The 15,767-nt window shown below is 42.3% G+C and overlaps 1 long non-coding RNA gene across 2 annotated transcripts; it reads left to right on the forward strand.

The window, feature by feature from the left end:
- Positions 1 to 6,014: 6,014 nt before the first annotated feature.
- On the forward strand, positions 6,015 to 14,387 carry LOC114647728 (uncharacterized). 2 transcript variants are annotated; one of them, XR_003715601.1, is made up of 4 exons: positions 6,015 to 6,114; positions 8,034 to 8,064; positions 10,101 to 10,137; positions 14,302 to 14,387. It is a non-coding gene; the product is annotated as an uncharacterized LOC114647728 (long non-coding RNA). The 2 variants fall into 2 exon arrangements; XR_007934384.1 differs by lacking the exons at positions 6,015 to 6,114; positions 8,034 to 8,064 and adding an exon at positions 9,285 to 9,346.
- Positions 14,388 to 15,767: the final 1,380 nt, after the last annotated feature.

Raw genomic sequence — 15,767 nt, forward strand, 5'->3', positions numbered from 1 at the left:
CCAGCCTGCCATCAAAAAGTACAGGACTACCCGATGTTACTGGGGGTAAGTGTTGCCCTATTTATATATAGAGCATATATATTTTTAAAAAGCAATGTGTTTCATTCCTAAAATCATGAAGTGGACTTGTTGAACGAGAAGCATACTTTTTCAAACCCACATTCTTCTTCCTCTTAATCTTTTCCAACTTCTTTGTGGGGTTGATGTGCTTAATCAATTATCTCCATACGGTTTGGTCCTGCACCTCCTCACCAGTCAAGCCCTTTTCCTTCAGATGTTCATTTAATTTATCCATTGTAAAAGAATGACTATAAAGGTTTAAGGTATAAAGGTTTGGGGTTTTCCAGCCCCGTATACTGTAACAAATGAATATTTTTCATAAACAAAAGTACTTCTTTCAAAATTGGCATTCATAACACAGCCGCCAAAATGGTGGAGTGGGGAACATTTATCATGAGGGACTGGAAATAGGCGAATGGACTGCTGGGAAGGAACCGTGATGGATGCTGGGATTGTTGACGTCATTGGGGAGCGACAGAGGGAAGGCGGAAGTGCTGGTATGTTTTAATTTATTCTAGGCCGAGTCATGGCGACGGTGCATCTTTCTTTCTACAGAGATAAAGAGAGAGAGGTTAGTACCCCGCCATTCCCTTCTGGCATGTGGTTTCATGTTACCTTTTGGGTCGTTACGCGGCTCCCAAAGCGCACGTGCGTGACATGACCCCCCCCACCTCTCATCCCAGACCCATCGGGTCGGGGGGAACGAACTAAGAGATCGTGAACCCGGGAGAGGGCATCAGCATTGGCTTGAAGGTGACCCCGGCAATAAGTAACGGTAAACTTATAGGGCTGCAGGTCCAAAAACCACCTGATGACTCGGGGGTTCGACTCCTTATGCAGGACCATCCACTGGAGAGCGGCATGGTCTGTCACTAGAGTGAACTCGCGACTCAACAGATAGTACCGCAGATGAGTCACCGCCCACTTAATGGCCAAGGCTTCCTTCTCCACTGCCGCATACCTGGTCTACCAGTCCAACAGTTTCTGGCTCAGGTATATTACAGGGTGCTCGACACCATCAACGCTTTGGCTCAACACGGCACCCAGGCCTGTGTCCAAAGCGTCGGTCTGGAGAATAAATGACAGACAAAAATCTGGAGTGTTTAATATAGGTGCCGAGGTCAGGGCCTTCTTTAGGTCACTGAATGACTGCTCCACTTTATCGTTCCATACCACATACACAGGGGCCCTTTTCTTTGTGAGATTTGTCAAGGGCGCTGCCCTCTCAGAGAAGCGGGGCACAAACCGGCGGTAATACCCTGCTAACCCCAAGAAGGCTTGCACCTGTTTCTTGGTATTCGGATGGGGCCATTCGAGGATGTCTTTTATTTTGGAACATTGTGGCTTCACCTGTCCCTGTCCCACTAGGTAGCCTAAATATTTGGCCTACCTCAAGCCAAAGAAACACTTGCGGGGATTGATGCGGAGACCGGCCTTCGCTAGCGTTGCGAGGATGGCGTACACCTGCAGTATATGTTCCTCCCAGGTGCCGGAATAAATGACCACGTCATCTAGGTAGGCGGCACAATAGGGCTGGTGGGGCCGGAGCACTCTGTCTACCAGATGTTGGAAGGTCGCGGAGGCCCCGTGCAGCCCAAATGGGAGGACCTTATACTGCCAATGTCCACTAGGAGTACTAAAGGCTGTTTTCTCTTTCGCGGATGCCGTTAAGGGAATTTGCCAGTACCCTTTGGTCATGTCAAGTGTAGTCAGATATTGAGCCCTACCCAAGCGTTCAATTAGGTCATCCACCCAGGGCATGGGATAGGCATCGAATTTGGAGACCTGGTTAAGACGTCTAAAGTTGTTGCAGAATCTCCAGGAACCATCTGGTTTGGAAACGAGGATGATAGGGCTGGACCAGGGACTATAACTCTCCTCAATGATATCCATGTCCAACATCCGCTGGATTTCCAGCTCCACCTCTGTACGTTTTGCCTCAGGGAGGCGATAGGGTCTCTCCCTGACTACCACCCCAGGCTCTGTAATGATGTCGTGCTCAATCAGTGATGTACGGCCAGGTGACTCGCTAACCACTTCGGGGATGGCCCGGTGTTAAGGTCCGACATAAGGTGTTAAGTCTGGACCGAGGTTTTTTCTGAGAAAAGGGAGAGGGCTGTACCGGAGGCCGGGGGGGGTCCTCCTGTTCTCTCCATGGCTTCAGTAAGTTCACGTGGTACACCCTCTCGCTTGGTCGACGGTTCGGTTGTTTCACCAAATAGTCAACAAGCCCCTTTCTCTCCTTGACCTCATACGGGCCCTGCCAATGGGCCAGCAATTTGGAGTGGGATGAGGGTACCAGTACCATTACACGGTCCCCGGGGTGGAATTTCCTGAGAACGGCATTTCGATTGTAGCACCGGGCTTGCGCTGTTTGAGCACGAACCATATGTTCTTTTAGAATAGGCCGAATCTTATTCATTCTATCACGTAGTTGCGTGATGTATTCCAACACATTAGTGGTGGGAAGAACCTCCGCTTCCCAGCCTTCCTTTAATATATCCAAAAGTCCCCGGGGTTGGCGTCCATATAGAAGCTCAAAAGGGGAGAAACCCGTGGAGGCTTGCGGCACATCCCGGTAAGCAAAAAGCACGAGAGGCAAAAGCTCGTCCCAGTTCCTACTGTCTGCGTTGACTACCTTATGTAACATCTGTTTAAGTGTCTGATTAAACCGTTCTACCAAGCCGTCTGTTTGCGGGTGGTAGACAGACGTTTTAAGATGTTTAATACGGAGTAACTTGGCCACCTCCCTGAACGTATCCGAAGTAAAGGGAGTACCTTGGTCCGTGAGGACTTCTTTAGGTATTCCCACTCTAGAAAAAAGTTTGACCAATTCCCGTGCGATATTTTTTGAATTGATGGAGCGTAACGGCACCGCTTCTGGATACCGAGTCGCGTAATCAACCATGACTAATATATATTTCTGGCCATGGTTCGAAGGCTCCAGGGGTCCAACAAGATCTATACCGATCCTTTCAAAGGGAATGTCAACCAGGGGAATAGGAATGAGAGGAGCACGGTCCTTCCTAGGTATCTGACGGATCTGGAACTCCGGGCAGGACTGACAGAAGCGTTGGACCTCCTCATTTATTCCCGGCCAATAGAAACGCATTTTTATTCTCTCTAGTGTTTTTTCGGTCCCGAGATGGGCATCTAGGAGGTGGGCGTGCGCTAGTTCCCAGATAGAGTTGTCTTTTATGAATTTATACAAAAAAAAAGAAATAATCACACCAACAATTATTTAACCAAACAAAAAGAATATATATTTTAAATCAAACAAAACATAACACTATTTAAATCAATCCTTATCAATCTAAACACTAATTAATATGCCACCCCCTTTAACCCTTCTATAATATACAGAAAGAAAGAAAGAAAGAAAGAAAGAAATATAACCTATTTATCGACAACACCAATATATTCACGGTACATACCCGTCTAAACACACACACACACACACACACATACATATATATATATATATATATATATATATATATATATATATATATATATATATATATATATTTATACACATATATACAAATATAAATTAGACACACGCACACACAATCCCCACACGTTCCCCAGTCCCTTTTATATTAACTTTCTTTAAAGTCTCTAGACACATGGACTGGGAAGTTTGTGATAAATCCAGCAATCCAGTCAGATATGCTCCGCTGACTCGTATACTGTATTAATTTGTTAAAAGCTGAAATCCGTCTCACCCGGGTGTCCCTGCGTTAGCGTCCTTCCATGGCCGCCGCCCGCATCACAAATGCAACGTAAAGCCGTGCACTCCAAAGATCCTCTCTGATTAGCCAGCACTCCTTTTCATTGCGTCCAACCTCAGACTCGCCCATCTGACTGCCAAACAGAGAAGTGTGATTCATCATTGCCATAGAACACATTTTCGCTGCACCATAGTCCAGTGGTGGTGTGCTTTGTGCCACTCCATCCCGAAGCTTGGCATTGGATTTGGTGATGTGAGGCTTGCAAGCAGCTGTTCAGCCATGGAAACCCATTCCACACAGTTTTGGTGCTTACATTAATGCCAGTGGAAGTTTAGGACTCCTCAGCTATGGAATCAGCAAATGAACATGTGTGGAGATGGAGGAAAAATCCAAAAGGGAAAACTTCAATGAAAAACTCTGCTAGTCTGAACTTAATGGTAGAATGGCAAGAAAGCAGCCTCTTCTCAGGAAAGTCACATGAAGGTCTGCTTGGTGTTTGAAAAAAAAAAAAAGGCACCTAAAGGACTCTCAGACTTTAAAAGGGGCCGCCTCCGCCGTGGTGCAGCGTAAAGGGGCTTCGTCTCTGACGCTGACATCCGAGGTTCAATCCCCGAGAGGGGAGAAGTAGAGTGTGTACGCCTGATGAGGGCGAAACACGTGTCGTGTACTCTTTGCATTATTTGACAGTAAACTATGCAACATATATATATATATATTGTCTCGCACGCGCGATTAGGGAGCTGCGGAACGATCCAAAATGTGACGTGAAACCGTATGTCAGAAGGGAATGGCACGGTACTAACCTCTCTCTCTTTATCTCTGCAGAAAGAAAGACGCACCGCCGCCATGAATCTGCCCTGAATACCTGAGTCAATAACAACACTTCTGCCTTCCCTCTGTCGCACCCTGATGACGTCAACAATCCCAGTATCCACCACGGTTCCTTCCCAGCAGTCCATTGTTCTATTTCCGGTCCCTCAAGATAAATGTTCCCCTCTCCACCATCATGGCGGCTGTGTTATGAATGCCGATTCAGAAACTTTTGTTTTTGTAAAATTAATCTTTGTTACAGTATACGGGGCTGGAAACCCCAAACCTTTATGCTCGTTGAGTCATTCTTTTACTATATATTGTGGAGGATTGCTGGCTTCCCAGTCCGGCCCTCACCCCCAGGCCGCTAGGAGGAGCCCTCCGGACAGCATATTCATGCCCCGAGTTCCAGCAGGGCATCATGGACTTTGCATTGTTGTTACACAGCCTTGCTGGATACCTTGGGGGCCGCCAGGAGTCACTGTAGGGGGGCTAGTGGGCCCTTACGTGCCCTATAACCCGGGAGTGCATCATCACCACGTGACAGGAAGAAACGACGTGCTCCCGGTCTGAAAAGACTGTTTACCCTGACCCGGAAGGGATAAGGACTTGGGGGTTTGGCCAGGAACCACTTCCGGGTCAGGGGCTATAAAAGGACTCTGGGTGAGCCCAGACATTTGAGCTGAGCTGGGAGGTAGGGTGGCAAAGTGTCTGGGCGAGGAGGAATTGTAGTATTGTTGGAGAATAGTGGTTTATGAGTGTGGTGTGGAGAGTGCTTTGTGCACCGTTTAATAATAAAAGAAAGATTATTTATACTTTCACCTGGTCATCAGAGTGGTACCTGAGGGTTCAAGAGGTGGACAAAGGGCATATTTGCTACAATATATATATATATATATATATATACTATATATATATATATATCAATATATACACATATGTAACTGATTGTAAAAGATTGTTATACATTGACTAAAAATTCCATACCCTCTGGTGTGCTGCATGGGGGTCACAGTTTTGGAGGGCAGGCTTTTTGCTTTCCCATCTTCAGTTTTCTCAGTACGTCTGAGACCTGCTCTTTCAAAAATGTGAAAGCCTGAGCTCACACTAACTGATTTATTTAGACTTTCTGACTTAATTTACAGTTTCTTAGGTCACTCTACCTTGATCATTTCAGAAATAAAGGCTGCCACTGTAGTTTAAAATGCATCATTTATTCTCTTTTGTGAGCCTCCTATGATAAGTAAATAAAACTACCTTTATGTCCTAAATAGAAAAACATTATGAATTATGTTCCCATCTTACACAGCAATGCAAATTAGTGAGATCACTTTTTTTTTTTTATTTTATCATTAATGTATTTGCATAATCTAAATATAAAAGTGCACAATACGCCCAAGCGTTTAGAGATCCTGAGACCTCATCCTGTGAGACGATCATCACCATGTTCGCTGTGAAAGCAGTCTGCTTCCTCGTCACCATCGCTCTGCTTGTGGCAATGCTGCCTGATGTGAGTATTAATGCTCTGCTAAGTGACTCCTTCCTTATTTCTGGTCTGTTTAGCTAATTCACTCTAAATCTGAAATGAATACTGCAGGGTCTTCTCAGACATAGCAGTTAACAGAATGAAATGCTTTTAAATTCTTACTGATTTTCAACTCTTAGTTTTCATACTGTACATACAACTTTGGAGCTGGCAGGAGAGCAGTACTTGTGAACATTTGATATCTGCAGATTTTCTTTGCCACACACATTATTGTGTTGTAAATGCAACATCTGAAATGGAGAGATTAGCCATTCTTACAAATCAATCTACTCTCAATAACCCATAATGAAGACGTGTTCAGAAAAGTTTGGAAATGAATTCAAAATCAATTTAGCAATTGTTTGATCCCCTTGCTTTGACAGATCTAGCAGAGTATAAATTTCATGCAGTGACTTGGCACCCAATGACAGTGCTACGCTTAAAGACACTGAGCTCTTCACTACGACCTACTTAATGTCAATTGAGACTTGATGGTTGTGTGCTTGATTTGATGCTCCTGTTATAAACGAAGAGATCAGTACTTTGGAGGGGTGGACACATATTTTTGGCTATATACTGCATGTCATATTGTTCTCCTTTGTACCTTGTGTGTTGTGAATGGAACCCCAATCAGTGAGTCCACAACATCAGGTAGCTGGGGATCCACATCAGCAAGTATTTAAGGTGAAGTTCCTGTCATCACAATAGCTTCTGCATTGTTGGAGGGTGGATTGTGCTTTCTAGGTTATCGTGTTCTTGGATGAAGGTCCAAGTCTTTAAAGTCCTGGTGCTTCCTAACTTGCTAACTGGTTGCGAGACATCCAGTGACCTGAGATGAAAGCTGGACTCCCTTGGTACTGTGTCTCTCCGGAAAATCCTTGGGTACCGTTGGTTTGACTTTGTGTTGCTCATGAGGCACATTACCTGCATTGTGAGGGAATGTCAGTTATGGCACTACGGCCATGTGGTGCATTTCCCCGAAGTAAATTATAAACTTTTAAACAATCTTCATATATAACTTTAATTACAAAAGCACCAGATGTACGCACCTCTCATCCTAGCGCTCCTATTTAACTGTCAGAACGCAAGATGCATGCGAAGTCAAAACTTGACTTGAACAAAAACAAGAAACCATCCAACCAGAAACCAGAAAAGAGACCCTCCAACATTAAACCAAAAGGGTTTGTGCCGACTACAGAGCAATAACGCCAGCTCGTTTTCCAGTATAATGACATTATGGTATATAATGTGACGTGTCTTTCTACTGCATGGGCTGTAGGGAGTGGAAGCAGTGCTGGGGTGGAGTCTTGGGGGAACACTCTTTTTTAGGGCTTGGGGCACCTCCCGAGAGAGAGAGCTGAGTGACTGGGATCAAGGTATAATTAATTAACGGTGCGTGGAGAAAAGGGGAGGAGCTGGTCTGAAAGGGTAATGAGCTTTATTTTTAATTGCTTTGCAGTGAAAAGTCAAGCAAAATGACCCCTTTTATTGGCTAACTAAAAAGATTACAATATGCAAGCTTTTGAGGCAACTCAGACCCCTTCTTCAGGCAAGATGTAATCTTTTGCAAGAATATATTTTTTTAATTTGGAAAGGGGCCATTGTTGTCTTTACAGAGCTGGTGGGGACATCGATTCTGTCAGTGAGGTCTACAAAATGTTACCAAAAATGGCAGCTAATTGATCACCACAGGCTTTTAAAATGCACTGACACCTACCATGGAGTAGCTGCTTTCTTACAGATGTGAACGTCTCTCAGTCATCTGAGGGCCCATCAGGGATTCTTTGTTTTTAATTTTTTTGACTTTCAATGTTCTGTGAATGTCATGTGAAGTTATCATTGATATAGACAACTGAAGTCCAATGCTTTAGTCTTCTGATCAGTCACATATTATTCTCTTTCAGAACCTTCCGGGTCAGAGAACGTGTTTTCGTGGTAAGTATTTCATTCATTATGTAATATGAACCTTATACAAATTTGAACTTTACCTCAAATATTCAACATGGTTTGTTTTGTAACGAGTTCCCTTGAGATTTTGTGACTACAGAACGGCACACACTGTGCTCTCCATAATGTTTGGGGCAAAGACACATTTTTCCTTAATTTTTCCCTCTGCTCTACAGTTTAAAATTCAGACGTGATTAAAGTGCACATTGCCAACTTTCTTTTAAGGGGATTTGCATACATTTGGTGGCAACACTTTTACAATCAGTACAACAGTGAGAGATCATACAAAGGATAAATGGAATTGACAGTATAAAGTATCCATTGGAGAAACTTTGAATCGCTGTTATGATCCCCAACTTTTATACAATTTTTTGTGTAAATTCCTGTGTAGTTCTATCAATCTATCTACGGATTATAAAGTTTCACGACTCAAGAAATTTGAATTTGGGGTTTAATTTCGTCTAGAAGCTATTCTGAAAAAGTTGATTATTTAATCACATTTTATTGCGTTTGGGCATCATTATGATCAGTGTCTTTTTCCATGGAGATCTTCCTCAGAATTCCTGGGGTGCACTTGTTAGTGATGTCAATTTTGCCGCGATACGAAGACCACCTTTTGCATTTCTAATGCGTCCAAGCTTGATGAATAAACCTTGTTTTGCTGCATTTGTAGATCTTTATTTAGTCTGTGCTGCTTTTTTGAATCTCTACTATTGTTTTGAACGCAATCACATTCTGGCTTTGACAAATAATTTCATCATTTTTTTGATTTGTGGCCCTTTTTTCATTTTCAATTCTCCCGGTCAATTTTTTTTTCATTTTTGCTGTCTCACGAGTCAGTATACTCACATGTGTAACATCAAGGAAAAGGGGAAATACCCAAAAACAACACCCAGTGAAAGATTTCAGGTTTAGGTGGGAGATTCAGTCATGATGAAAAGTTATCTTTTAGGAATAACTGCTATTCCATGTTATAGTTTAGCCAGACTTGTAACCCTGGATCAATGATATTCTTTTTTAATTTAATGGTTTTGTTATTTTTCAAATATTATTTGCCTTTTTGGTATGACTTGTCCTGTGTTGATTTATATAAGATCATTGTTTTTCTTTGATTGTTTTCTTTAATTATGTAATTTCTAAGTATTGTTTCTCCAAGTATTTTGTCTTGTTCTAGTAAGTTACTTGTACTTTGCAGTTGGAACCTCAAGAGGTGGGCCACCTTACTAGTATTGTTGAAGATGTACACTAACGGTCAAAATTAGACAAAAATGTATGCAAAATTGTTTATTTCAAATATTGATGATTGTCACTGCTCAAAATTTTAACACTAGAATCCCTGAAGCCTATGAAAAAATGTATAATCCCAGGCCACCTTAAATTCCTTCACACCACTCCATCAGAGTCTTTAGTTTTGCAAATGCGTCAATCAGCACAAGCAGAAAGCAGCCTGCTGTCCCATCCCCCCAAAACGGGGCTGAGGTCAGCTGCAAACGTCTCCCAGCTCAAGTCTGTTTATCTGGGTGTGAGGTGCCTGGAGTTATATAGGGTAAATAATATATCGTTATTTGGAATACATGCCTTTCACGTGTGTTTCGTGTCTACAAGGATCTGTGTAACTATAGGATGGAAGGGCAATACGAGGCAAGAAATGCTGAACACATACCTAAAGCAGAAACGTTTTCCATGTTATACTAATAATGACGTGAATTGTATAAAGTGTGAAGACTTTAGTCCAAGTATCAAATAAACACCTCGTTTCATCTCTCACCCCTTCACCACTTAACAGCTACTGTGTGGTGAACGTACTATAGCAAAAATGGCTGCTGGCGCATCATCATATTATTATTAGTGGTTGATGAATTTTCTGGATCTCATAATTGTCATGCTTTTTTTGGTGTCCACTTAAAGTGTAGACATTTTCAGTCAGATATTTTCAATTTATTTGTGTTTGTTTTATTCCTGAACAGAATGCTGGACATTTCTTTTTCAGAGTATGTCATTTTAATGCTTTTCTTCTCTTACAGCCGCTGACGGCTCGGCCCATTGTGTAAGTTAATAAAGGTAAGGCACTTTTGTGAGATACCATATGAGTCTGTTGTCATCTTTGCTCTCTCCATTTGCCAATCTACTTTGGTTAACCTCCTTAGTGTGACAAAAATGAGAAAAAAAGAATTATTTTCAACAACAAAAAAAAAATGCTTATTATGTGTGACAGAAACATGTAAATAAAAAATGTTAACAGAGTCACAGTAAGAGAGATACGTCTCATTTGCACTGAAGTACTGAGGCAGATTTAGTGCATGTCCTTCGTGCGATTTGTTTTGAAACAGTCATTAATGCACATTGACAGTGCTCAAGCAGATATCAAAAGATTTTTTGTTTTATTTTTTATGTTGCCTCTGCGCGACAGGTGTCACATATGAGCACGAGTAGGTCATCTTCCAAGTTCGCTAAAAGTATGTAATACCAGAGACGGGGTGCTGCCACTAACAGTCCTGTCTGCTTCTTCCCTCAAAGCCTTTGAGAAACTGACACTTGAGAGAATGAAGCTCCTCCCCTTCTAGTGTACCCGATATAAAAGGAGACCACCCCTGGAGGATGGCGTCTCATTTTAGATGTTGACCAGGCTGCTGCGCTCCCCTTAGACAGAACTAAATCCATCTAAAATGGCCGATTGAAATGACTATTTATTGACATGAAAACTCATATTGAAGTGCTTCAGTTTTGTTGCTTTCCTTGCTTTTGGTTGAAATTAAACAGTTTTAGGCCCATTTGGCACTCCAAGCAGCCATTCTTTGTCTTGCACCATCATATCGCCCTGTTACACAAAGTAGAAAGTTAGTGCCTGACACGCTTGATCAACACTCCCTGTTGTGTTATTGTAATCTACCATAGCGCCAAGCTTAGTGAATCCCACATTTTCCCTAAAGTGAACATTGACAGTTGCTGCATTGTGAACAGTGCTTGGGAGGCAAACGTCTTTTTTTGTCCTTCCATTTGACTGCAATCATTTTGCCTTTTTGCCACACAGTTACTGCACCACACTGCAGCTTGACGTGTTCACATGACCAGAATCACCAGGCATATCACGACGGTCCGGTCGTACAGTGCCACATGCATCAATTTCTCCTTTGAAGTAACATTGAGCAACACATGGCAAGGGCAGGAGTTTTACTGAACAGTCAGCATGGGGTCAGAAGAGCGAGGTTGTGTTTTACTAACATGCTGGAATTCTATGAGGAAACAACAAAGTATACAATTAAAGTGGATCACATGATATTATTTATCTTCACTTTCAGAAAGCATTTGAGAAGGTGCCACATGGGCATCAAACTAAAAGAAATGGGAGTTCAGGGTGTGGTGTGTAGATGGGTGCAGAGGACACAGGAAGCAGAGGGTGATGGTGTGAGGAACCTTCTCAGAACTGGGTGATGTTTGAGTGGTGTCCGCTAAGGGTTCAGTGCTGGGACTGCTACTATTTTTAATTTATATAAATGATTTGGATAGGAATATAAATAACAAGCTGCTTAAGTTTGCAGATGATACCAAGATAGGTGGATAGGCAGATAATCAAGAATTCGTTAAACCATCACAGAAGGACTTGGACAGCATACAGGCTTTGAGGAGTTGAGATGATGATTTTTAATGTCAGTAAATGTAATACACATAGGGTGTAAACATGGTAGATTTGAATATACAATGGGAGGTGTGAAAGTACATCTGAAGTAGGGGAGGTCTCTAGTCCACCTTATGAGAAGGATTTAGGAGTCATAGTGGACTAGACCCTATGAACTGCCACACAGAGTTATGAAGGTGTTAAGAAGGCTAACAGAATGTGAGGTTATATAGCACCCTGATGTGTAGAGTCCATGGAGGTCCAGCTCAAGGTTTATAACACACTGGTAAGGCCTCATCTGGAGTCCTGTGTGCAGTTTTGATCTCCAGGCTGCAAAATAGATAGAGCAGAACTAGCACAAGTCCAGAGAAGAGCGACTGGTCTGATTCCACTAGAGTGTGACTTTAAAATGTGTCCATCAAGTTGGCAAGGGACACAGTTGAAAACATGCTAATGGTAAGTTTTGCACAAACATTATGAAGTTTTTCTTCACAAAGAGAACCACAGACACATGGAATAAGTGACCATTAGTGTGGTAGACAGAAGGACTTTAGGGACCTTCAAAACTCGACTTGATGTTATTTTGGAAGAATTAAATGAACAGGACTGGTGAGCTTTGTTGTGCTGAATGGCCTGTTCTCACCCAGATTGTTTTAATGTGATGTGAGAATTTAGTGTCTTACAGTACATTCAGATGTTATTCAGACCCCTTCACTTTCTTCACATTTTATTGTTTTGTAGATTTCATTTTAAATGAATAAATTTGACAGTCTATAGTCAACAACCAATAATGACAAAATGAAAGCATGTTTTCAGAAAGGTGTGAAAATGTATTCTCATTCATAGAATTATTCACATGTTAAATCTGTACTTTGTAGAAGACCACATTCAAGTTTAAGTCTTCAGGGGAGGTCTCTACAAGCTTAGCAAACACAGATTTGGGAAGTTTATCTCATTCGTCCTGGTAGATCCCCTCAAGCTCGGTTAGACTGGATGGAAAGCATCTGTAAACTGCCATCTTCAGATTTCTCCATACACATTCTGCTGGTTTTAAGTCTGGGCGTTGGTCAAGTCACTCAAGGACACTCAGAGACTTGTCCTGAATAAACTCCAGTATTGTTTTGGCTGTAAGCTTCAAGTCATTGTAATGCTGAAAAGTGAGCCGTCACCCCAGTCTGAGATGGCATGGATTCTAGAGTAGGTTTTCTTCAAGGACCTCTCTGCATTCAAGGACCTCAGTTATAAAATGTCTTCCAGTCCCTGACTTTGAGCAGCATCCCCATAGCATGATGATACCACCACCAAGTTTCATCACAAGGATGGTATTAGGGAGGTTCAAAGAGATCAGTTTTTGTCTCATCAGTTCAGAGAATCTTTTTCTTCAGTGACTCAGAGTCCTTTAAACTGTCATTATGTCTTTTACTCAACAGTGACCTCTGCCAAGCCTCTCTAACACAAATACCTGATTGATGAAGTGTTGCTAAGGTAGTGTACCTTCTCACAGATTCTCACATCCCAACAGATGACAATTGGGTTTTTTGCTTGCCTCCCTGCTTCAGGCCCTTCTTGCCCCATCACTCAGTTTGCCCAGATTGCCAGCTTTAGGAAGAGTCCTGGTGGTCCCATACTTCTTCCATTTCATGTTTCATGAGGTCACTTTGACCACTCATAGCTTTACAAAATGGTTTGATAACTTTGCCCTGATTTATGCTTCACCACAGTTTGTTTGTGGAGGTCTACAGAGAGATCCTTGGACCTCATAGTTTGGTCATTTTTCTGAAATGGTGGACCTTCCTGCGGTGGGTTGGCACCCTGCCTGGGATTGGTTCCTGCCTTGTGCCCTGTGTTGGCTGGGATTGGCTCCAGCAGACCCCCGTGACCCTGTGTTCAGATTCAGCGGGTTGGAAAATGGATGGATGGATGGATGGTGGACCTTCTGTACGCAGGGACACATGTGTGCCTTTCTAAATGTTGTCCAATCCTGTCAGTTTGCCACAGGTGTACTCCAATCAAGTTCTCGATACATCTCAAGGATCACTTAAGCAAACAGGATAAACTTGACCACAATGTGTCGTGACACAGCAAATAGAGTAATTCTAGGAATATATGAGAGATTTTAGTTTTAGATATTTACAAACTGTTCTGAAAATATGTTCTCACTTTGTCATTTTGGGTTGTTGAGTGTTGACTGATGGGCAAAAATGGTCAATTTTTCCAGTGAAAATAAAATCTACAACATCATCCAATGTGCAGACAGTGAAGGAGACTGAATACTTTCTCAATCCAGCACATTTGTCATGGAGTTGGAGCAGCTTAGATTTGAGCTAAACAAAATGGCTTGATGGACTGAGTGGTCTCCTCTCGTTTGTTAGATTTCTTCTGCTTCTTGTGGTCTCTGCAAATTCTATTTGGTGTGAATTGTTTCACTTATTTCTTCTTCTTAAATCTTCTCTTGTGTGTCATACCCCATCCTGACTCCTTAGTCTCATCCCCTCAGCTGACAACTGGCCTTCTTGTCCATTTGATGTCCTGCAGTCCTTTAACTGAATGTTTAATTTTTACGTTTGCTGTAATCTGCTCATTCATCTTTGTTTCTTTTTTCTTCTCAGATGAAGAGCTGTCAAGCATCCAATGAATACTTCGATCACTGAAAGCAGTGTGTAGTCAATTTAAATAAAGTAGTCATGCATACCTACTCCTTGTGTCTTCAATTGTCAATCCAGATTGATCATACAGATTTGTCACTCCACCATGATGGCTCTCATGGATTCTTTTAATTTTAGACAATTTCCTTTGAAGAGTCAAGTTTGATGGCTGTTATAGATCAACTGTAAGCACCCTGTGTTCATGTGCCTTAGTCAGATATCCAATACCTTTGATGATGATGATGATGGCAGGAGAAACTAACACTTTCTGACAAAGATCTTGGCTTTCTTCTTGTAAAATTCAGTATGTCTGCTATAGTGATAAGAATAACAGCATACAATTTAACATACAGTTTGGCCAAATTGCCCCTAAAATTAATTTGGCTCTTATTCATTAATTTTCCACCACTTTTATGAAGCTGGGTGACAGGGGCAACAGTCGTAGCAGTGAGGCCCATGCGTCTATTTCACCAGACACACTTGAGAACTCATATTGTGGGATCCCCAGGTGTTCCTAGGCCATCTAAGATATGTAATCTTGCCAGTGAGCCCTTGATCTTCCCCGGGGTCCATGCCCATAAAACGTCCACAGGGAGGCATCCAGGAGGCACCAGTATCAGATGCACGAACCACCACAATTGGCTCCTCTTGATGTGGAGGGTCCGCAGCTGTACTCCGAGCTTCTCCAAGATGTCTGCACTTCTCATCCTCTCTGAGGCAGAGCCCAGCCACTCTGCGGAGGAAGCTCATTTTGGTTGCTTGCACCAGTGATGTTATTCTTTCAGTTATTACCCAAAGCTCATTTGTCATGCATTCTCTCAAGTTACAAAATGCAAGACTCATTAAAATGATTTTTTGGTGGTTTTATAGTTTTTTCGGATACAAATCAAGGAATATTTCTCCGTAAGGCTTATTCCACAGCCACAGTCATTTTGTCTTTCCAAGGATGCCCTCTCCAGCACAGCCCGGATGTTCCACGTTTCCTTCCATAAAGCTCAGCTCGGTTTATTCTGCTTTGTGCACTTGGCTACTTAGATAGTCATGCTGCCGGTTCATTTTTACAAGTTGTACTCCAGAATTTGCACACGGAGAATAAGGTTGAAGATAAAATTGAAAACATATGTTGTCAGAGTGGTGGCTGTGAGGCTAGGGATCTGCACTGGCAATCGGAAGGATGCTGGTTTGAATCCCGTAAATGCCAAAAGGGACTCTGCTCTGCTGGGTCCTTGAGCAAGGCCCTTAACCTGCAATTGCTGAGCGCTTTGAGTAATGAGAAAAGCGCTATATAAATGCAAAGAATTATTATGTGCTAATGGTGCAAAGTCAATTTTCTTGCAAAGCTTATTGTTTACTGCAAGCTTAATTGCAAATTGAATTTCACACGAAATGTTTTGCTCATCACAAGTCTTTTAAACAAAAAAAAACAAAAA

This window comes from Erpetoichthys calabaricus, chromosome 3 (assembly GCF_900747795.2).
Source record: "Erpetoichthys calabaricus chromosome 3, fErpCal1.3, whole genome shotgun sequence".
NCBI classification, from domain to species: Eukaryota; Metazoa; Chordata; class Cladistia; order Polypteriformes; family Polypteridae; genus Erpetoichthys; species Erpetoichthys calabaricus.